The 22,913-nt window shown below is 44.0% G+C and overlaps 1 protein-coding gene and 1 long non-coding RNA gene across 4 annotated transcripts in view; one reads left to right on the top strand and one right to left on the bottom strand.

Moving 5' to 3' along the window:
• Positions 1-22,913, bottom strand: part of CCDC85C (coiled-coil domain containing 85C) — a 168,510-nt gene that overhangs the window by 128,290 nt on the left and 17,307 nt on the right. The window lies entirely within an intron of this gene.
• Positions 12,993-13,632, top strand: LOC132591757 (uncharacterized). The gene is made up of 2 exons (XR_009557214.2): positions 12,993-13,112; positions 13,518-13,632. It is a non-coding gene; the product is annotated as an uncharacterized LOC132591757 (long non-coding RNA).

The following is a 22,913-nucleotide window of genomic DNA, read 5'->3' on the forward strand; positions in this document are numbered from 1 at the left end:
GGACAAAGACAACAGGCATATAAAAGTTATGACGCTGGAAGATGAGCCCCTCAGGTCGGAAGGCGTCCAACATGCTACTGAGGAAGAGCGGAGGACAAGTACAAGTAGATTCAGAGCTGATGAAGCGGCTGGGCCAAAGCCGAAAGGACGCTCAGTTGCGGATATGCCTGGAAGCGAAAGGAAAGTCCGATGCTGTAAAGAAAAATATTGCATAGGAACCTGGAATGTAAGAACCATGAGTGGAGGTAAGCTGGATGTGGTCAAAAATGAGATGACAAGAATAAATATAGACATCCTGGGCATCAGTGAACTAAAATGGAAGGGAATGGGCGAATTCAGTTCGGGTGACTATCGTATCTACTACTGTGGGCAGGAATCCTGTAGTAGAAATGGAGTGGCCCTCATAGTCAACAAAAGAGTGGCAAAAGCTGTAATGGGATGCAATCTCAAAAATGACAGAATGATCTCGATACGAATCCAAGGCAGACCTTTTAACATCACAGTAATCCAAGTTTATGCACCAACTACCGGAGCTGAAGAAAGTGAAATTGACCAATTCTATGAAGACCTACAACACCTTGTAGAAATGACACCAAAGAAGGATGTTCTTCTCATTACAGGGGATTGGAATGCTAAAGTAGGGAATCAAGAGATAAAAGGAACAACTGGCAAGTTTGGCCTTGGAGTTCAAAATGAAGCAGGGCAAAGGCTAATAGAGTTCTGTCAAGAGAACAAGCTGGTCATCACAAACACTCTCTTCCAACAACACAAGAGACGACTCTACACATGGATATCACCAAATGGGCAGCATCGAAATCAGATTGATTATATTCTCTGCAGCCAAAGATGGAGAAGCTCTATACAATCAGCAAAAACAAGACCTGGAGCTGACTGTAACTCAGATCATCAGCTTCTTATAGCAAAATTCCAGCTTAAACTGAAGAAAGTAGGAAAAACCACTGGGCCAGTAAGATACAATCTGAATCAAATCCCTTATGAATACACAGTGGAAGTGAGGAACAGGTTTAAGGATTTAGATTTGGTGGACAGAGTGCCTGAAGAACTATGGATGGAGGCTCGTAACATTATACAGGAGGCAGCAACGAAAACCATCCCAAGGAAAAGGAAATGCAAGAAAGCAAAATGGCTGTCCAACGAGGCCTTACAAATAGCGGAGGAGAGGAGGCAAGCAAAATGCAAGGGAGATAGGGAAAGATACAGGAAACTGAATGCAGATTTCCAAAAAACAGCAAGGAGAGACAAGAGGGTCTTCTTAAATGAGCAATGCAAAAAAATAGAGGAAAACAATAGAATGGGGAAAACCAGAGATCTGTTCAAGAAAATTGGAGATATGAAAGGAACATTTCGTACAAAGATTACCATAATCAAGGACAAAAGTGGTAAGGACCTAACAGAAGCAGAAGACATCAAGAAGAGGTGGCAAGAATACACAGAGGAATTATACCAGAAAGACATGGAGGTTTCGTACACCTCAGGTAGTGTGGTTGCCGACCTTGAGCCAGACATCTTGGAGAGTGAAGTCAAATGGGCCTTAGAAAGCACTGCTAATAACAAGGCCAGTGGAAGTGATGATATTCCAGCTGAACTATTTAAAATTTTAAAAGATGATGCTGTTAAGGTGCTACACCCAATATGCCAGCAAGTTTGGAAAACTCAGCAATGGCCAGAGGATTGGAGAAGATCAGTCTACATCCCAATTCCAAAGAAGGGCAGTGCCAAAGAATGCTCCAACTACCGCACAATTGCGCTCATTTCACACGCTAGCAAGGTTATGCTTAAAATTCTACAAGGCAGGCTTAGACAGTATGTGGACCGAGAACTCCCAGAAGTGCAAGCTGGATTTCGAAAGGGCAGAGGAACCAGAGACCAAATAGCAAACATGCGCTGGATTATGGAGAAAGCTAGAGAGTTCCAGAAAAACGTCTACTTCTGCTTCATTGACTATGCAAAAGCCTTTGACTGTGTCGACCACAGCAAACTATGGCAAGTTCTTAAAGAAATGGGAGTGCCTGATCACCTCATCTGTCTCCTGAGAAATCTCTATGTGGGACAAGAAGCTACAGTTAGAACTGGATATGGAACAACTGATTGGTTCAAAATTGGGAAAGGAGTACGACAAGGTTGTATATTGTCTCCCTGCTTATTTAACTTATATGCAGAATTCATCATGCGAAAGGCTGGACTAGATGAATCCCAAGCCGGAATTAAGATTACCGGAAGAAATATCAACAACCTCAGATATGCAGATGACACAACCTTGATGGCAGAAAGCGAGGAGGAATTAAAGAACCTTTTAATGAGGGTGAAAGAGGAGAGCGCAAAATATGGTCTGAAGCTCAACATCAAAAAAACCAAGATCATGGCCACTGGTCCCATCACCTCCTGGCAAATAGAAGGGGAAGAAATGGAGGCAGTGAGAGATTTTACCTTCTTGGGCTCCTTGATCACTGCAGATGGTGACAGCAGTCACGAAATTAAAAGACGCCTGCTTCTTGGGAGAAAAGCAATGACAAACCTAGACAGCATCTTAAAAAGCAGAGACATCACCTTGCCGACAAAGGTCCGTATAGTTAAAGCTATGGTTTTCCCAGTAGTGATGTATGGAAGTGAGATCTGGACCATAAAGAAGGCTGATCGCCGAAGAATTGATGCTTTTGAATTATGGTGCTGGAGGAGACTCTTGAGAGTCCCATGGACTGCAAGAAGATCAAACCTATCCATTCTTAAGGTAATCAGCCCTGAGTGCTCCCTGGAAGGACAGATCGTGAAGCTGAGGCTCCAATACTTTGGCCACCTCATGAGAAGAGAAGAATCCTTGGAAAAGACCCTGATGTTGGGAAAGATTGAGGGCACTAGGAGAAGGGGACGTCAGAGGACAAGATGGTTGGACAGTATTCTCGAAGCTACCAACATGAGTTTGACCAAACTGCGGGAGGCAGTGCAAGACAGGAGTGCCTGGCGTGCTATGGTCCATGGGGTCACGAAGAGTCGGACACGACTAAACGACTAAACAACAAGCCTGAAGAATTTAAAGAAACTCCCATGCACTCAGGAAGCCCCCTTTTCCCCATCCCTTTCGGTTTTAGATACTGAAAATGTGAAATATGGGAAAAGATAGAATCTTCAGAGTTGTAATTACTCCTTTCTAACTACCAGCTGAGGCGAGAAAGACAATGAGTCTTCAATGAGGCGGCTGGAGGAGCAGACACAAATGTCACTTTTCAAAGGGTGATAACGCCTGTAATAATCTTATCATTTGTTGTAAATGAATTTTCAATGAAAATGGCTTAGAAATAAAAATCTGTATTACTAAAGCTTCCTTCCCTCCCTTCTTTGGCAACGTAAAAAGCAGGAAGGAAGGAATTTTGGGAACAGGGAAAGTCATCAAGGTTTGCATTCAAAATTAAAATTAAGGCTTTTAACATACCATGTTACTCACACTGACAATATTTCACAATAATTGCTTGGGAAGAGTTACCTTGGGCTCATCACCACCTTCCCCCCCCCCTCTCCTTAATAAGTTGCCAGAGCTCTGACAGATCTACCCTCCCCTGAACATGGCAAACTACTTTGAAAGGCAGTGACAGGCTCAAAAGGCTTGTTTTTTCAAAGGGAAAGAAGCTTGACTCTGATAGCTTCTAACGCAGGAGGTTAATAACATTGCAGAATCATCAATAGAATGATGAAGTGGCAATTGGGTTAGGCAAGAAAAGAGTTGCCTGATGTTAGCGGTTTAAGGATGTCCGGAGTGCAAAAAAAAAAAGTGGGGGAATATAGGGAGAGGAATTCAGCTCCCTGAGAAACAAAGCTTTCATTTCATTTTCTTTTCTTATGTATGGGTTCTATGCATGGTGACAGCAGCGCCAGGAATAATTCCCTGCACTTCTCCACTACTAGCAAAACTAGAATTATGCCAAGGAGGAGAGGGGAAAATGTTCAATATTGCTCCGCTTGCTGATTTAGGCGAGTTGCGGAATTCTGCTTCCCTGGGCACAGAACCTGTGTGGCTTTTGTGCAGAAAGTTTGCAGTGTGAGCCACGGTGCCTTTACTCAAAAGCAAACCCCAACGTATTCAATGTTGTTTGCGCCCGACTGAGTAAGCTTGGGGTTGCAACTTTAATTTGTTTTCATAGCACAGAGTACACGCTGCCCTAGTTCCCCTCCAGTGAAATAAAACAATATACAGTGGGAACGACAACTTGATCCAAGAAGAGTTCAGGCTTCAACTCACAGTTAACCATTCTGCACAGGTTACTATATTAAGCGGCATTCCCACTCCATCCCTCCTTCTGCCAATCCTGCCTTCTCCCATTTGGTTCCTTATAGCCACATTCATGCATGATGATAAGCTGCACTTCCTTGCATGCATGCGTGAACACGCTGCATGTTTACGCCAAGCCATTATAAACCAGACTGCTGCTGTTGTTCTACTACTTCTCCCCAGAGCAAGCAGGATAAACAACGCACAGTCTTGGGCTTTGGGTTACTTCCAAACCAGGGATCATATTTTGCTGCATAGCCACGATCACTGGCCACTCCTGACCCACAGCTTGTTGTTGGATCGCTGGTCACGCTCAGTAGATAAACCAATATCCGGTTCATCAACTTTCAGTAGGTGAACCAATGGTGTGGCTTTCTGCAAGGCATCTCAGAAAAATCCATACCCACTGCCTCGAGGGACATCGTTGGGAGAAGAAAAGGCTGAGGAGTAAACCCTACACAAATCCAGTCTCCCTAAAATGGTTGGGTGGTGCCTTGTACGCCTCCTTCCGGCAACTCCTGCAGACAAGCTGGTGCCAAACGTATTGCTCTGCTTTCCTTTGGATCACATCCGTGAGGTTGAGAGGAGGGGCCTGTCGTCTGGGCAGCCCAGGAAAAGTCGCTTCTGAGCGACTAACACAGCAAACACAATGTGTGAAGAAGCAGTTACCGTCATACCTCGGTTTAAGTATGCTTCGGTTTGAGTATTTTCAGTTAAAGTACTCCGCAGACCTGTCTGGAACGGATGAATCCACTTTCCATTACTTTCAATGGGAAAGTTCGCTTCAGGTTAAGTACGCTTCAGGTTAACAAAATAAAAAAAAATCCTTCAGTAGCACCTTAAAGACCAACTAAGTTTTTATTTTGGTATGAGCTTTCGTGTGCATGCACACTTCATCAGATACACTGAAACAGAAGCCACCAGACCCTTATGTATATTCAGAGGTTGGGCTGATAGGAGTGGTAAACCTGTTGATGACTGTTAACGACTGTTAATGACTGTATTTGGTCTTGCGGGGGGGGGAGCAAGGGCTGAGGTGCTAAGGAAAGCTTGATCATGTATAATGAGATAAGAATCCTATGTCTTTGTTCAATCCAGGTGGCTCCATGGTTTTAAGCTTGCTAATGAGTTGCAATTCAGCAACTTCTCTTTCAGGTTAAGTACAGACTTCCGGAACCAATTGTGTTTGTAAACCGAGGTACCACTGTACAAGTTACCAGTCCCTGCAGCCACAGCAGGCACTGTGGTTCTCCAGCAGTTTGACTTCACCCCCAGAGGTGCACTCCATTGTCTCTAGAGACATACAGATGGATGCCAACAAAAAATAAGTTATGTTCTATTCCCAAAGAACAAAATATATACACAGCGGGAAAACTGCATTTTCTGTCGAACCAACTTTAGGCAGCAGCAAGCCTGTGAGTTTCACGGGAATCTTCAATACTCCTGAAATATTCCTACAACAACCAAAAGTTTGTCCAAAGGAAGGTGCCATGTTACGAGCTTTGTGCATTCTTGTCTACCCAATGTAGATGTGAACTGCTATGGGAAAGAGCCTTGTAGCACCAAGCATATTGTTTGCACTAAATTATTGTTAAATGCTAGACGAGGGACCAGCAGTCAGGGAGGGGTGAGTAAGCCTAGAATAAGCATACACTCTGCCGCCTGCAGAGACTCAGAAACACAGAACAGCAGAATTCTTATCCTCACTGTCAATTGAAAGTATATTCTCCCACAAGCGCCTTATATTAAGAAAGCTAACAAAACATAACATATTATGAAAACACCTATAAGATCCTTGGAAAATAAAGGTGGTACAGTATATAAACTGAATGAATGAATAAGGTACAATGAACCAGTTTTATTTAGGAGGCCAAAACCCATGTTCAATTGTGAGTACACACCGTATTTTTCTGTGTATAAGACTAGGTTTCTTTCCTTTAAAAAAATGTCCAAAATTTGGGAGCGTCTTATACACAGATAGATCTCTTCCCCCCCCCCATTTTCTTAAACTGGAGTCTTATACATGGAGGGATCTTACAGACGGAAAAATACGGTACTGCAGAAGGCCGGTGGTATATGCAGATTAATTTTGTTCTTAAATCAGCTACTGAAAAATTATGCTACACACACACACACACACACACACACACACACACACACACACCATGCTGCTGTTCCATATTTCAGCACAACAGTGGATAAAAGAAAATGTAAGTTTGTTCTCAGCAGGCCAGACTGCCAACTATTATGTGCAAAAGCTTTATAAAAGCAGATTTTGGTTTCACACAAAAAAGATGGTTCTGAACTAGGTACGGCTGCATTCATATTCAGATTTACCAAGACTGCCCGCAGGTCTGCAAATTGCAGTATTTCCAGGGAGTTGTGGAATGTTCATGGACTCCAGACGGGAATATCCAAACAAACAAGGCATGCATTATCATGTTTCGTGACATCAAGGAGGAATGAAAGCCTTGAGCTTTAAAAACCAAATCCCCATGTTTTAAAGAGGCAGAACAGGTAGTTAAGAGGATGGCGAAAACAAAAGCCCTTGGGAGAACATGACGCCCCCCCCCAAAAAAAATCAATGTTATTGCAGTTGTAAGAGACAGGGCATGGAAAATTGCTCAGTTCGGTAAAACCTGCATTTCTGCATGGGAAAGAGTTTCTGCTCACTTCCCCTCTCTTCATACGCAATGATTAACACACTTTAGATCTCAGCATCTACAAAGTCTTAATCTTCTAGGGCAAAAGAATTTTGAATTGTGTTCTTAGGAACCATGGTTTTCCCTCTTCTCAGAGGTTATTTCATACGGAGGACAGACATTTTCCAAAAGTCAACTTCTCCACCACTGCTGATTCTTCCCCTGCACTGGGTGTGGGGACACATCATGCTCCTTTTGGGGTAGTAGTCTGCCTGCCCTTGGTCGCCACCCTGCAATCGGCTCTCACCTGCGGCTCCTAGAAGCTGTCAGCACGTGACAGCGGCCTCACCCTGGGAACAGCTTTGTCTGGCAGGCTAAAACAGGTGAGGGTGGCCGATGGGTCTCTAGCCCTTGGTGGGTTAGGGAATGTGAAGACAGGCTCCGGCCGATTCAGCAGATGGAGACCAATAATGGATCCAATGGCCAGCGGTGGTTTCTGCACCTGCTGTAGACGGAGGTGAGGGGCAGATGGGGCTCGTGAACCTGGGAAGGTAGCCCATCTAGAAGAAGGAACACTCTGATCAGTAGCACCTTAGAGACCAACTTCAGAAGTGTGCATGCACACGAAAGCTTATACCAAGAACGAACTTGTTGTTCTTGTTGTTGTTTAGTCGTTTAGTCGTGTCCGACTCTTCGTGACCCCATGGACCATAGCACGCCAGGCACTCCTGTCTTGCACTGCCTCCCGCAGTTTGGTCAAATTCATGTTCGTAGCTTCGAGAACACTGTCCAACCATCTTGTCCTCTGTCGTCCCCTTCTCCTAGTGCCCTCAATCTTCCCAACATCAGGGTCTTTTCCAAGGATTCTTCTCTTCTCATGAGGTGGCCAAAGTATTGGAGCCTCAGCTTCAGGATCTGTCCTTCCAGTGAGCACTCAGGGCTGATTTCCTTCAGAATGGATAGGTTTGATCTTCTTGCAGTCCATGGGACTCTCAAGAATTTCCTCCAGCACCATAATTCAAAAGCATCAATTCTTCAGCAATCAGCCTTCTTTATGGTCCAGCTCTCACTTCCATACATCACTACTGGGAAAACCATAGCTTTAACTATACGGACCTTAAGAACGAACTTAGTTGGTCTCTAAGGTGCTACTGGACAATGTTTTTAAATTTTTTAATATATTTCGACTGCGTCAGACCAATACGGCTACCTACCTGAATACGAAATAAAAATCCATACCTGCTTCACCTGGCATTCTCATTGCTTATTTTGCTGCTGCCACCCTTCCCTTCCACCTACCCATTTTGCCAAAATAGAGGTCAAGTCTTTAACCTGCAAAACGGGAGTGGCTCTCAAGAATGCCGATTAGGAAATGAGTGTGTTTTCGAGGAGGGCGGAAATCAAGCCCAAAGGCAAATGCAGGAGTCTTCTGATGAATGTTCGATAATACATTCAGAAGAGTGACAAGCCTTATACATTTGCAACGTGCCGCCTTTGCAAGGATTGCCAGCAACACGTTAAGGATAAAGGCAAACCTCTTTAAACCTGGCTTGAACTCTATCAGATAAGAACGCCACTGGCAGCAAAAAAAAATTTCCCTACAAATGGTTTCCATAGAAATGCTGAGATTCAGCAACACCAAATGCCATAAGAATTACCTAGTTTTGAGCACATATGTTTATTTTTAGTGATTTGCAACCTTTTACTTTTAAAAATAAATAAATCCTACCTCTCTCTTCTTCACATTGTAAAAGCATGGGAGAATAGGAGTGAGAACCTCACAACCTCAAGAGCCCTAGGTGGCAAGAAGTGCTTCTGAGAAGCCACACAGAGCTTTTGAAACTGAGCTAAATCACTATGAATAAGCTTCAGGGTTTATGGGTAGACATTAAAAGCTACAAACTGGAAGGGTGTGACATTGCAGGTCTCAAAAACTTTGCAGAAAAATACCACATTTACTTGAATCTAATGTTCAGCCTTTTTTTTTTTTGCCAAATTACATTGCAAAAATTAAGGTTCGCATTGGATTTGATGGCACAATTACATTCGCCAGCAAATACTTTTTTTGGTTTCAAGGTTCTGAAAATTTGAGGCACACATTAGATTCGATGGCGCATTAGACTAGAGTAAATACGGTAGTGGGGCATCAGACTAACCCCCATTTACCCCCCCCCAAAGTGACATAGGGAAGGGCTCCTACTGCATGCCACAGTGATCCACCCCCAGCAGACCAAAAGGACTACCGAATTCAGTGAATGCAGAGATCGAGTCATAACAGATTACTGGCAGTGGGAATGTTTGGCTCTGTGTAACCTTGACATATATAGAAGTGGTGTGCTTGTGGAGTGCTGGCCAATGAGGTGGAGAAGGCATCCCTGGGTCTTGGTGACCCAGTAGGTGAAGAGACCATAACAACCTGGGAGAGACATCAAGTCTGTATTTGATGATGAGTGCAGCAAAAAAATTGCTTAGCCAGCTGCTGATGGTGCTCTCCCCTGGAAAAATTGGATAAATGAAGTGAGCAGATAAGTTTGTTCTCCCTTCTGATCAATATATTGCAAAGCCCAGGAAATACAACCTGATACGCTTACACCTGCCCTTTATGCTTTGGAGGGTGCTGTTGAAGGACAAAGGGTTACTGGGCTCTGGTACCTACAAAACTTATAATAGGACAGTGCAATCTAAATCCAAGTTCCCCCAGAAGGAGAGTTTGCATTCAGTAGATCTTGGGTTTTACCAGCTGAACTGGGGCTAGGCCAGCATAAGTCCCTCAGCCTTGGCTCAGCTGGGGCTCAGGTAGCAGAATTTAAGGTGGCACAAGTCCCCCCCAAAGGGCATTCTGGGGGCATGAATCTTACTTCTTCCTGGTTCAAACTGGGACATAATTTTGAACCCAGATTCTCATGTGCCAGGTAACATCCCTAGCCGCAAAGAGCATGCAGAACCATTGGCATTTTGCCTGATGGAGCTGTGATTTTGTGACACTGTGCTCCTGAGTCCACTGGTTCCATCAAGGTCAGTAATGCCTACACTGGCTTTCAGCACCTCTCTCCGGAGCTGCAGACAGAGGGCCTCCAATATGAGGACGCTGAGGACTGAACATGAGCAGATGCCCGTCCACTAAGCCACAGCCCTTCAAGTTACAAGAAAGGAGATTCCAACGAAATATCAGGAGGAACTTTCTGACAGCAAGAGCTGTTTGACAGTGGAATGGACTCGCTTGGGAGGTGGTGGGCTCTCCTTCCTTGGGGGTTTTAAAGCAGAAGTTGGGTGGTAATCTGTCATGGATGCTTTAGCTGCGATTCCTTCATTGCAGGGGGTTGGACTGGATGACCCTCGGTGTCCCTTCCAACTCTACAATTCTATGATTCTGTTATTTTTGTTGCTGAAAAGGAGTGCTTCCATCGTGACACATACGAATGTCCAGGGAAAAGAGGGACAGCAATAGTAAGAAATTGTTTTTCTCTCTGCCGTGGCTCCACCAATCCCATGATGTCTTAACACAGATAAATAACATAAACATTATTCGTAGCATGTGCTCAAAGCTCTTGCGATACTGGCACCAAGTAAATACCAACCTATTTACCTAGGCATTGTCGAGGACTTGGGGCTATGGTGACTGATTCCCTGGCTCAGTGGTTTTAGCTGCTCCTATTGTCCCAAATGAGCTCTTATTGTGTTTTACAGGATTGTACGTATTCTTAAATGTATTTTGTATCCTACTCTGGGATCGCTCAGGTTGAAGAGTGGATTAGAAGAATAAGATGCCTTAATGAGGTAAATAATTCACATCAATCGCAGTTGTAAGAATGTGAACATGTGGCGCCTGCAACAAAAAGTTGCAGCGTGCACTGATAAGGTAAAGGTAAAAGACCCGTGGGTGGTTAAGTCCAGCCAAAGGCAACTATGGGGTGTGGCGCTCCTCTCGCTTTCAGGCCGAGGGAGCTGGCGCTTGTCCACAGACAGCTTTCCGGGTCATGTGGCCAGCATGACTAAACCACTTCTGGCACAACTGAACACCAGAGCACAAATGCCTTTTACCTTCCCGCCACAGTGGTACCTATTTATCTACTCGCACTGATGTGCTTTCGAACTGCTAGGTTGGCAGGAGCTAGGAGAGAGAAACGGGAGCTCACTCCGCCGTGTGGATTTGAACCGCCGACCTTCTGATCAGCAAGCCCAAGAGGCTCAGTGGTTTAGACCGCAGCACCACCTGTTCCCGCTGCAGCAAGGACAATATTGGTTCCAACCTGCCAGCTGTACATCATCACTGCCAACAGATCCCCAGCAGTCGGTACCCATGGAGCATGCTTATCCCCACTGGGGGAATGCCTCCCCACAGAAATGTCCAAGGTGCCTAACGAAGTGAATAAAAACAGTATCAACAGGCATGAACTAACTGCCAAGAAAATGTTTCAGAGCCCCACTCAGCAGAAAAATACAGGACGGTCCCCGAATGCAATAGGGATAGCTTGCTACATTTTTAAGTGAAGTAATGAGGAACGGCTTAGGGAGCTGGGTATGTTTAGCCTGGAGAAGAGAAGGTTAAGGGGTGATATGATAGCCATGTTCAAATATATAAAAGGATGTCATATAGAAGAGGGTGAAAGGTTGTTTTCTGCTGCTCCAGAGAAGCGGACACGGAGCAATGGATTCAAGCTACAAGAAAGAAGATTACACCGTCCTAAACATTAGGAAGAACTTCCTGACAGTAAGAGCTGTTCGACAGTGGAACTTGCTGCCAAGGAGTGTGGTGGAGTCTCCTTCTTTGGAGGTCTTTAAGCAGAGGCTTGACAGCCATCTGTCAGTAATGCTTTGATGGTGTTTCCTGCTTGGCAGGGGGTTGGACTGGATGGCCCTTGTGGTCTCTTCCAACTCTATGATTCTAATGCACATTACCATTTAAAGATGGGGCTACAGAATCCAAAGCAACTCCTCCACCCCCATAATAAGAACATAAAATTCAGAGTCTAAAATTAATTGCCTGCACCAATCTTCGAAAACAAGGATGGGCTCCGTAGCCCCCCCCCCCGCAACCCACAACTGACATGAGGTTGAAAGATATGTAAAATAAGCACACAGATATGCCAATTTAATTATAATAATAATAATAATTTATTATTTATACCCCGCCCATCTGGCCGGGTTCCCCCAGCCACTCTGGGCGGAATCGACTATGCAGCCCTCCACTATTGAGGGCACAGAATCTGGCTTTGTTCCGTATATAATTTTAATTATTTTAGTGCCCATGACATGCAACCCCTAGTTGTGACTTCCGACACATTTTGAAAAGGTAGACAGCAAAAACACTCAGGAGAGAGGCAGGTATCTAGTCAAGTCTCGAATAAGCCAGACTTGTGTTGAATCAGACAAAAGGGTCCGTGTCCAACGCCAGATATTAGCTCCTCGACCCAGAACTGCAAGCATGCAAAGCGGGTGCCTGGCCTCCCCTGAGACTGACCACATGATGTGGTCACCTTTTTTGCCGCATGCCCCAAACAGATTGCAGAATTCGTTTCCAATTCCAAAATCCACTCGTGAGCGGTGCTTAAATCCATTTGGTACTTCCAAGTTGTTCTGCTTATCTAGAGCTGAAAACCATTACTTGACACAGGGTGAGATAGTAATTTAAGACGAGTCCAGAAGCATCACTGATTGATTTCGGTGGAACTGCTTCTATGTTAACTGCGCTTAGGAAAACAGACAAAAGTGATATACCATCTGCCAGAGATAGAAAAGTCAAAGGTTTTAGGCTTTTCAGTAAGATGCAGTGGTGTCAACATATCTTAAGAGCGCTCCAGCGTCCTCATGTCGTTGCCATGACAGTCTCTACCAATTAATAAGAACATAAGATTATAGGTGATCAGTTTGACTGAATGTTAAGTCTGCAAACATCTAGAAGCACAGATTAAGCCAACAGGCTGGGGTAGGCAGAAGTTAGATCTGGGCCTGTTGGTAGATCTCTGGGCGACTTACAATAGACCGATAAGGTTTTCTGTCTCCCAATTGTTTAACAATAGCTGCAAAAAAGGACATCCCTTCTTGCCCTAAATTACATGGATTGAATGAAGAAAGGGGGGAAAGTTGAGGTGTTGTGGAAGGACTCTGAGCTCTGTTCAGTTCTTTGCACTCAGATTCCTGGTCAGTTGCTTGCTTTGGATGGAATTGTATGTCCACTGAAGAAACAGGTTTATTAACTTTTATTAACATAAAAGTTAATAAAAATTATAGGCAGAAGGGAAAAAGTTATAGAATGAAGAAAGGGAATTAGAAATATTTGATCTGAAATATTAGATAAAGATGATTGCAATAAGATATGAAAGATGGGTTGAAGATAAGAACAAAGAATTGAGAAAATAATGTGCAAGATTAGTAAAATCACAATGAATACTGTTTAAGTAATATTTTAACAGGGACCCAAGGGGGGAGGTTGAGGGAGTCCAAAAGGTGTTGATTAAGATTTAAGTTAGATATTTTGTTTTTGATATTTTTTTGTTTTTGTCTTGTGTATGTGTGTGTATTTGCGTGTTTTGTATTTTTATATGTGTATGTTGGAAAATTTTCAATAAATACATTTTTTTAAAAAGAAACAGGTTTATAGCCTTATCCTCCATGAATTTGCCCTCTTCTACAGCCATCCAAGATGGCGGCAGCCACTGCCTCATGTGCAAGAGAGTTCCACAGTTTAATGATGCACAGTGTGAAGAAGTCCTTTTGAAAAAGCTGTCCTGAATCTTCTGACATTCGTTGAATGTCCACGAGTACGAACATTACAAGGGAGAAAACCTTTCCTCCATCCACTTTATAAACTTCTATGATGTCGCCTCCAAGTCGCTTTTTCTCGAAACTAAGAGCCCTCACACTGCAACCTTTCCTCAGAGGGGAGTCTCTCCAACCCCATTGATCATCTTAGCCCCCCTTTTCTGATCCTTTTCCAATCTACAATCTCCGTTTTTTTGAAGCACAGCAAGGTTTTCATTGGGAAATCACTCTTGAGATATTTCACGGGAAGCAATTCGTAAACATAATCAAATAATATAAAAGTAAGAAAATAGAGCTCTTCAATTCTTCGGCATCAAGTTTCAGATTGTGGGTCTCGGGGCAACCAAAGTTGAGCCACCAAGCTGAGAGTCAGTCTAGCCCTACTGCAGTCCTGCCATATGCCTTGCACAATAATCTCCTTGGGTGTCCAAAACAGCTTTTTGCCTGCTTAAATTTAGGAGCCCCTGGCACAGGAAAAGCCTGCTCTGTAGTTTGGAGCTGTCACAACAAAATTAGGCCAACAGCAGCTAATATAAAACTGAGAACTTGGCAGAAATCACATAGAGTGGCTGCAGAGGGAAGGGACGTACTGTCAAGCATCCATCATCTTAAAAGCTACCTCCCTATATATCTCCCGGCGAGGCAAACTATTTCTGGGTTTGTCTGTCTGTTTCCAAGCCTCAGACTCCCATTATCTCCTCCCCTCACGTACTGCATTTCAATTCTGTTCCTCATTTCCTAGGTTGCTCAAACCATGGTTGCCCTTACATCCAACCAAGGGAAACAATGCTTTGCAGAAACTTGAGGTGTCCCACCGGACAGAGGACAGTCCTCTGTTTTTGAAGGGCTCTCTGGTCCCAAGTCCAGTTTAAATATATTTAATATGCATCTACACACAAACATCAGTGCATACAAAGTTCATGCAAATGTGTGACACCTTTCCTTTCTCTCTCTCTCTCTCTCTCTCTCTCTCTCTCTCTCTCTCTCTCTTGGTGATGTGTTTTCTCTCTTTTTCTGGCTGTTAATAAATGACCATGCTACATGAACCATGTGGTTTGCTCAGTCTAGAAATAACAGCACACTGTGATTTGATCAAATCAGGAAATGAGATGGGGAATCGGAATGTCTGAGTATGGGCGTTCCCTTCCCAATTTAGTTCCCAGTTCATAAGCCCAAAATGGGGTAGAAATGTTTGGCCGTAACATGTGAACCAAGCTGCTGTGGGCTACATGACCAATTTTAAGCACTGTAAATGATGCAGCCTTCTTAGAAAAGCTCTATGTACAATAGTGCTTAGAATCATAGAATCATAGAGTTGGAGGAGACCACAAGGGCCATCCAGTCCAACCCCCGCCAAGCAGGAAACACCATCAAAGCATTCCTGACAGATGGCCGTCAAATCTCCGCTTAAAGACCTCCAAAGAAGGAGACTCCACCACACTCCTTGGTAGCAAATTCCACTGCCGAACAGCTCTTACTGTCAGGAAGTTCTTCCTAATGTTTAGGTGGAATCTCTGGAGCAGCAGAAAACAATATTTCTCCCTCCTCCATATGACATCCTTTCATATATTTGAACATGACTATGATATCACCCCTTAACCTTCTCTTCTCCAGGCTAAACATACCCAGCTCCCCAAGCCGTTCCTCATAAGGCATTGTTTCCAGGCCTTTGACCATTTTGGTTGCCCTCTTCTGGACACGTTCCAGCTTGTCAGTATCCTTCTTGAACTGTGGTGCCCAGAACTGGACACAGTACTCCAGGTGAGGTCTGACCAGAGCAGAATACAGTGGTACTATTACCTCCCTTGATCTAGATGCTATACTCCTATTGATGCAGCCCAGAATTGCATTGGCTTTTTTAGCTGCTGCATCACACTGCTGACTCATGTCAAGTTTGTGGTCTACCAAGACTCCTAGATCCTTTTCACATGTACTGCTCTCAAGCCAGGTGTCAACCATCCTGTATTTGTGCCTTTCATTCCCCCCCCCCATCTAGTGCTTGGGTTGCCATTTTCTAATGCAGCTCTCAACTGTGGCGCCGTTTTGATGATATACCATTCTATTGTCATACATTTGACACTCAACTTTCCTGAGCAGAGGGCACTGCCAGAATAATTCCCTCTGGGTGAGAGAGCACTGAAGGTGTCTATGTACCAAGCGTTCTATTTACAAATACAGTAATGGAGCACAATGGGGGGGGGAGGAAACAGGCTCTGAACTTTTGAAGCAGGTAGCATAGCTACTTAACCTGCATCAGGTATTCAAAATCCACCTGTTTCAACCACCACTAAGGCCACCCTCGAGTTTTTAGATAACCCCCCAATAGTGGCAGTCACATCAGTTTGATCCCTAGAACAAAGAGATGACCAGGGACAGCGCACATCCCCCCCGTCTCCTGCCAAATACAAGCACGTACCGTAGTTTGCTCCCTAGCATACTGGGAATCTAGTGTGATGAAGGCTGTCTGAATTCCACAGAAAAGGAGGTAGAAATGCAAATGGCGCAGAAACAGTAATTTAGTGTGCTGGGTCTGCCTCTGCCCTAGTAACTCAGCAGGGCTTTCAGTGGGGCTGCCCCTTTCCCGGTGGATAGCACTGCCGTTGAGATACTCTCCGCACTTTCCAGAAACAACTGAAGACGTTTTCATTCTCAAAGGCTTTTCCAGCTGGATCGGGCCTCTGCCATTGGTGCCTATTTCATTATTATTGTGGTTAACCGATTTCCGCCATTTTTTATTGCACATCACCCTCAAATGCTTTCATAGAAGGGACGTGATAACAATAACAAAGGCTGTCCCACAGGGAAGATGAGGGCAGCGCGCCACCATCACACCAAAGCCCAGCATCAGTGCAGGTGGGAATTCGTTACCACCAAAGGTATGTGCAGGTAATGGAATAAACCCATGGTCGTGGCTGTTTTAAACACGACATGATTCCCTTTATATGGTTTCTGTGCTTGCATTTGCTATTTTTTTTTAAAAAAAAAGCAACAACCCCTTTTGTTTTATAGCAATCCAGCTCGTGTGCGTGTGCCCGGGACTTAGAATTCACCCTGCGCTGTCTTGAAATGTCATCCTCTCCTTGTGGTTAACTCGCTTCAATTCATGAAACACTGGGCTGCCACGAGTAGTTATGCAGAGGAGCTCTGCTGCCTGCGTCGCGGAGAGAGAAATTGTAAAGCAAGCGCTCCCAGGCACTGGAGCGCTAACGTGTCCACCAAGAGGAAGCTGACCCATTTCCACAAATAGATATCTGCTGGCAGAAAAAGGAGCATTGTCTCCGAGAATCTGTCTTCGCGCTGCTTACTGAGTTGTGAAGCATAGGAGAAGGTTAGCTCCATCTCCCAAATTAAAGGCTGCGCGAACACGTCCCTCTCCATAGAAACAGGAGCGCTGCTTGTTTGCGAAAGTCACTGCGTGGTCGAAGCAAAAAGCCAATAACGGCAGCGGCTCGTTTTTACTCACACGCCCACCCACGAATACACCCACCCTAACGAGCACTCCCGTTTAATGAATTGGGACGTGAGGCTTAAAACACACACAGGGAGACTTTGTCTTTCTGAGAATCTCGCAGCCCAAGGTTTTGCAGGAAACGGGTCATGCTTACCGTAGCACGTGGGGCATGCAACAAAATGTTGCAGTGGCAAGTGTTCTTGTTCACTGTTCTAATCAGCCATGCCCGTTGCCCGGAAACTCCATTCCATTTCCCCATCCATTTCCATGTGCATAAACAGTCTGCCAGCTTTCAGAGGCCACTGAGCATACCCAGTCACCATTGGGCTGTTTTAGGGGGTTCCCGGGAATGTTTCCCCTAGGAATACTTCTACAATCCTTAGGAGTTCTCCCAAATCTGTCAATGCCCTACTTAATATGTATATGGGTGGTGATGTTTCAGCTGCATCAGCAACACCACTCACAAATGAACATCGGAAATAGGGGGAATACACACTGCAAGACCAGTCAGTATTAAGACCGCTAAGACCGCTGAGCAAATTTGTGGCAGATCAGAACCCAGGAACTTCCTGTTTTATCTTTCAGCCCCTGTACGATGCCAAAATGTCACAGACTTTCACTAATTTTATTTTCTTTGTAACGCAAAGTAGTAGTGCAAGAGGCTGCAATCTGACTAGAGAAGCAGCAGGGGAGGAGGTGCTTAACCACCTCCCCTGCTTCCACCAAATGCTGTCCCAAAGGTTTCCCCAACCCTTGGATCAGATTTGGGGATGGGAGCAAGGACTGCAGAAGGAAGGGGGAGTAATAGAAAATTGCCTCCCAGCATCCCTTTATATAAGCCTCCACTGGATCAAAGAGCTTCTATGAATGGTTAAAATGGGGGGGGGGGAACCCATGGCTAAAACGTTTTGATTTGAAAGTTAAATTGATCTTTTAATCTACTCCTTGACTTATACGGGTGCTTATTTTTACTGTATATGTTTTGTTACAAATATTGTGTGTTTCAAATTCTATTTCCCCTCTCTGGTTATTATTTGGGGGGGGGTGTATTTGGTTGTTTTTGTTTTTATGGAACGCCCTCCCATCAGATGTCAAAGAGATAAATAACTACCTGACATTTAGAAGACATCTGAAGGCAGCCCTGTTCAGGGAAGTTTTTAATGTGTGACATTTTAATGTATTTTAAATTTTTGTTGGAAGCCGCCTAGAGTGGCTGGGGAAACCCAGCCAGATGGGCGGGGTACAAATAATTAAATTATTATTATTATTTATTTTGATTGCACATTTTGTGATTTTATCCTGTGAACCTTCCTGAGACCTGTGCGTACAGGGCAGTATATAAATTTAAAATTTTCCCAAGCAAAATCCTGATCTCAAATCACCCTCTAAACTGCCCTTTGATCTTTGGATATACATTTAATGAATAATATATAACAATAACAACAAGCTGCTTTCCCACTTGTGTTGGGGTGGGGATAAAATATAAAATTATATATATATATACACTATATATAATATTTATTCTTCAACCTTCTCCCAATCCCCACCGCATGTGTTAAGTTAGTGCTGAGAAGTGAACCAAGCAGGGGGAAATGGAACACAGGGGAATACTGTATTTTCCCGTGTATAAGATGCCTGTTATGTATTAGTGTATATAGTTTTCCCTCAGGTCCTCAGGTCCTTGACAGTTGTTTTAGGAGGGAACTTTGAATTATGTTTGATACATTGTTTGAGCCAGCCTCTATAAAAGCAGGCCGGCTCGGCAATGCAGTTCAGTTCTGTTTTGGCTTCCGAATAAAGAGCTTCTTGAAGAAACGCTGTGTTGTCTACCCACTATTTAATAATGCCCCCAGATTTTAAACCTTATTTTAAAGTTTAAAAAACCTACCATAGTCATATACACAGAAAAGTACGGTAATTAAGCACCCCTTCCTCTAACAATGCTCCTTCACTCAAAAATCTGCAGCCTCCCAAAGCAGATAGCTCAGTCACTCTTAAATCTCAGGGTTGTGGGTTTGAGCCCCACATTTTGCGAAAGATTCCTGCCCCGCAGGGGGTTGGACTAAATGACCCTTGCGATCCCTTCCAACTCTGCAATTCTACGACTCGATTGCTTTTCAGTTAAGGAGACAGTTGTGCCTGTCTGCCCTGAAATGTGTGGTTTGTATCCTTCAGCCTTGATTTTTGCTGAAATTGGCTTGCTACCCCCCAACACACGTGCACGAAAAAATGCTTGGGGGAACTGTAGGCAGTTCTTTCTGATGGCACTACAATAAAGAGGAGCTGTGGGGAGGAATTCCACTGCTCCTCAGGAGGAGTTTTCCCCGTAACTTGTAGCAACGATCTGAACGGCTCTCCCTCCTTGCGCTAAATCTATAAGAGCTTCATCCCACGGGCAGCCAGTCGATTGCCAGCGTAAGCACTCCAAAGTCCCACCCATGCAGGGAGGCCTGGAGCAAACAGCAGAAGTCAGAGTACAAGATTATGGTTGTCATGGTTTGTTTGTTTGCTTTTCCCTTCCTGGCAGGACTCCTGTACCTTTGACAGCTCTGAGCAATTCAGCACTTGAACTCCACCCCCCCTTCCCCCCGCACGGTATCACAAGAATGATAAAAGCTTGTGCATGCATTTGAAATACCGCGCGCACTTCTGGTCACCTCCCAAAGGATATTGTTGGGTTGGGGAAAGGTTCGCAAAAGAACCTTTCTGTTATCAGTCAGATGGGTTCAAGGAAAATTAAGGTCAGCTGAAGAAACATGGCAGATATTCTCCAGTTAAAAATCATACTATTTGGTTGGCACAATACCTCTGAGAGATTATTTGTTCAGCCATTTTTTAATTTTAAAAAAGAGCAAACTACTATTTCAAGGTTCCTCATAAGGAAGGACGAGATGGTTGGACAGTGATAGAAGCTACCAATTTGAGTTTGACCAACCTGCATTGGAAGACAGGAGTGCCTGGCGTGCTCTGGTCCATTATATATTCTTATAAACGACTAAAGAACAACAACATAAGGCTTGGTTTCCAGACCCATGATCATCTTGGTTGTCGTCCTCTGCACACGGTCCAGCTTGTGAACATCCTTCCTAAACTGAGCTGCCCAGAATTGGACACAATATTCCAGATGTGGTCAGACCAAGGCAGAATAGAGTGGGGCGCCCTTGACCTGGACTCTATTCTTCTGTTGATGCTGCCAATAATAGCATTAGCTTTCTTTGCTGCTGCATCACACTGCTGACTCATGTTTAGTTGAAATCCCCCCCCTTTTTTGTAATTTGGACCCACTGGTTGGATACTACCCTCTGGTCCTATAGAAAAGAAATTTGCTCCACCCTCTTTGTGACAGCTATTAAATTGCATATAGATCATATTGTACGTAAAAGAATAGGCTGCCCAAAAGCTGTTTACCATGAGAGCTCTATTAAGCTTCCACTCTGAGGGGCAAAACACATTTGAATACCATATATTGGTTACCAACAAGAGTTAAAGCTCTGCTCATCTCAATCTTGACAGGTCACAATGCTGGTGCTCCGAACTAGCAAATATATTCTTATCAAGTGGCAAAGCAGATGCTCTGCCACTGATCTAAGGCCATCACACAGGTTTCCAAGGGCACTCTTGGCAGCAGCCCCTCAAGGCTTGAACTCCCCCTTTCCTGGAGATTGGCTGATACTTGTACTTTGTGCAGAACTTGGTTTTTGTATTTGAACTGGCAGCCTAGAATAGCATTAGCTTTTTTTGCCGCTGCATCACACTGTTGACTCATGTTAAGCTTGCAATCTAATAATTAATAAACAGGGGTTCTCTTTTTATGCCTGGGCCAACACTGAATAAACACTTTCACCAAAAAACCTGAAGCATTTGTATTGGTACTAATGGGAGAGGAGATTGCTAAGGGGGATCAGAGACTTTTTGTGTATGCTACAACCGCGGCGAGAATTTTATTAGCCCAAAAGTGGAAAACACAAGAGGTACCAACGATTGAGGAGTGGCAGACAAAAATGATGGATTATGCTGAACTGGCTAAGTTGACTTGCAGGATCCGAAACCAGGAAGAGACAAAGTTCCAGAGAGAGTGGAGTAAATAAAACCTACGAAGTGAGACTGAATATATAAAAGGGACTGAGAGATAGGAGTGGAATAATAAAGCTGTATGGAGGGAGGGAGGTCTGAGCTCGGCAGAGCAAAAAAGAGATGAGATGAGAAAGGAATGATATCATTATGAGGTTTTGTTTTTGTATGTGTTTGTGTGTATGTATGTTTTGTTTTTTATATTGTTTAATTGGAAAAGTGAATAAAAAGTATTTTTCTTAAAAAAAACACTGAATAAACACTTCAAGTAGGAATTTTGGTATCAGATACTTTCTGCCAATACAGTGGAACCTCGGTTTATGAACACCTCGGTTTATGAATTTTCGGTTTACGAACGCCGCGGACCCATCTGGAACGGATTAATTCACTTTCCATTACTTTCAATGGGAAAGTTCGCTTCAGTTTATGAACGCTTCAGTTTATGAACAGACATCCGGAACCAATTACACCCATGCTTCGGGTTACGTACGCTTCAGGTTGAGTACTCCGCAGACCCGTCTGGAACGGATTAATCCATTTTCCATTACTTTCAATGGGAAAGTTCGCTTCAGTTTATGAACGCTTCAGTTTAAGTACTCCGCGGACCGTCTGGAACGGATTAATTCACTTTCCATTACTTTCAATGGGAAAGTTCGCTTCAGTTTATGAACGCTTCAGTTTATGAACAGACTTCCGGAACCAATTGTGTTCATAAACCGAGGTACCACTGTATTACACTTCCTGTTTAAATATAACAGGTCTCGAGGGATGGTGTCTTCTTCTGCACAAGTTCCTCATGACTGCGTTTTTAAAACCAAACTATATTATTTACTGCCTCTCAGATTGCTCCTATGCTAAATGATTCAGGGCCTTCACTCTCCCAAATTCCCCAGCCAGTCTTCACCTAAACGCAGCACTCTAACTTAGCAGGCCCACGACTTCAATTAATTTGATCCTCTGTAATCACGTACCGCAGGAAGGAACCAGATATTTGACATTACTCAGTTTCCATTCCATTATTTAATTGCCTCGGACAGGTATGAGACCATAATTGCATCAACGGCCCACAGGCTCTCGATTGATTTTCTATCGCAATCCATAAGGAGTCTTTATTCTAAAGTTTTTTTAGCTGGAACATACCAAAACATTCCTAGGAGAGGAAACCGGGAAACGGCAGCGGAAGAGATGGCGGTCAGAGAAAGAGAGAAGGGGAAAGAATTAGAGGCAAAAGTAACAAATACTAAATTATATAAGCAGGGGAACACAGACACCTTTGGGGCAGCCGAACTCTCAAGAACTATCAGGTTTAACTGGTGTAAGCGCTAGGCAATAGTCAGTTTCAATTCTGGGTGCATTTTAATTGATGTACAAATAAAGAGTCTGGGCAAGAGAACAAAATCTATAGGCAGCATCAGCAAGAGATGGTTGAGCTGCACATAAAAGTCTCTCAGACCAAAGCTGTCAGACCAGACCAACTGGCTCTCTGCAAGCATCTCCCTCTTGCTATTGGTATGTGGCTGCTTGGACCTGGGAGCCTTGGTAAGGCAGGTGTGGCCCCAGAACTAAAAGCTGTTCACCCCACGTTCTTGACAATATAATCAGTATACTAAGAAGGAACATGGTACAAGGCAGCTTCCTGAGTCAGAGAACTGGCTTGTCCACCTCAGTATTGTCTGACTGCAGCTCTCCAAGATTTCGGGCAAGT

This window comes from Zootoca vivipara, chromosome 1, assembly GCF_965207765.1.
Source record: "Zootoca vivipara chromosome 1, rZooViv2.hap1.1, whole genome shotgun sequence".
Lineage (NCBI taxonomy): Eukaryota > Metazoa > Chordata > Lepidosauria > Squamata > Lacertidae > Zootoca > Zootoca vivipara.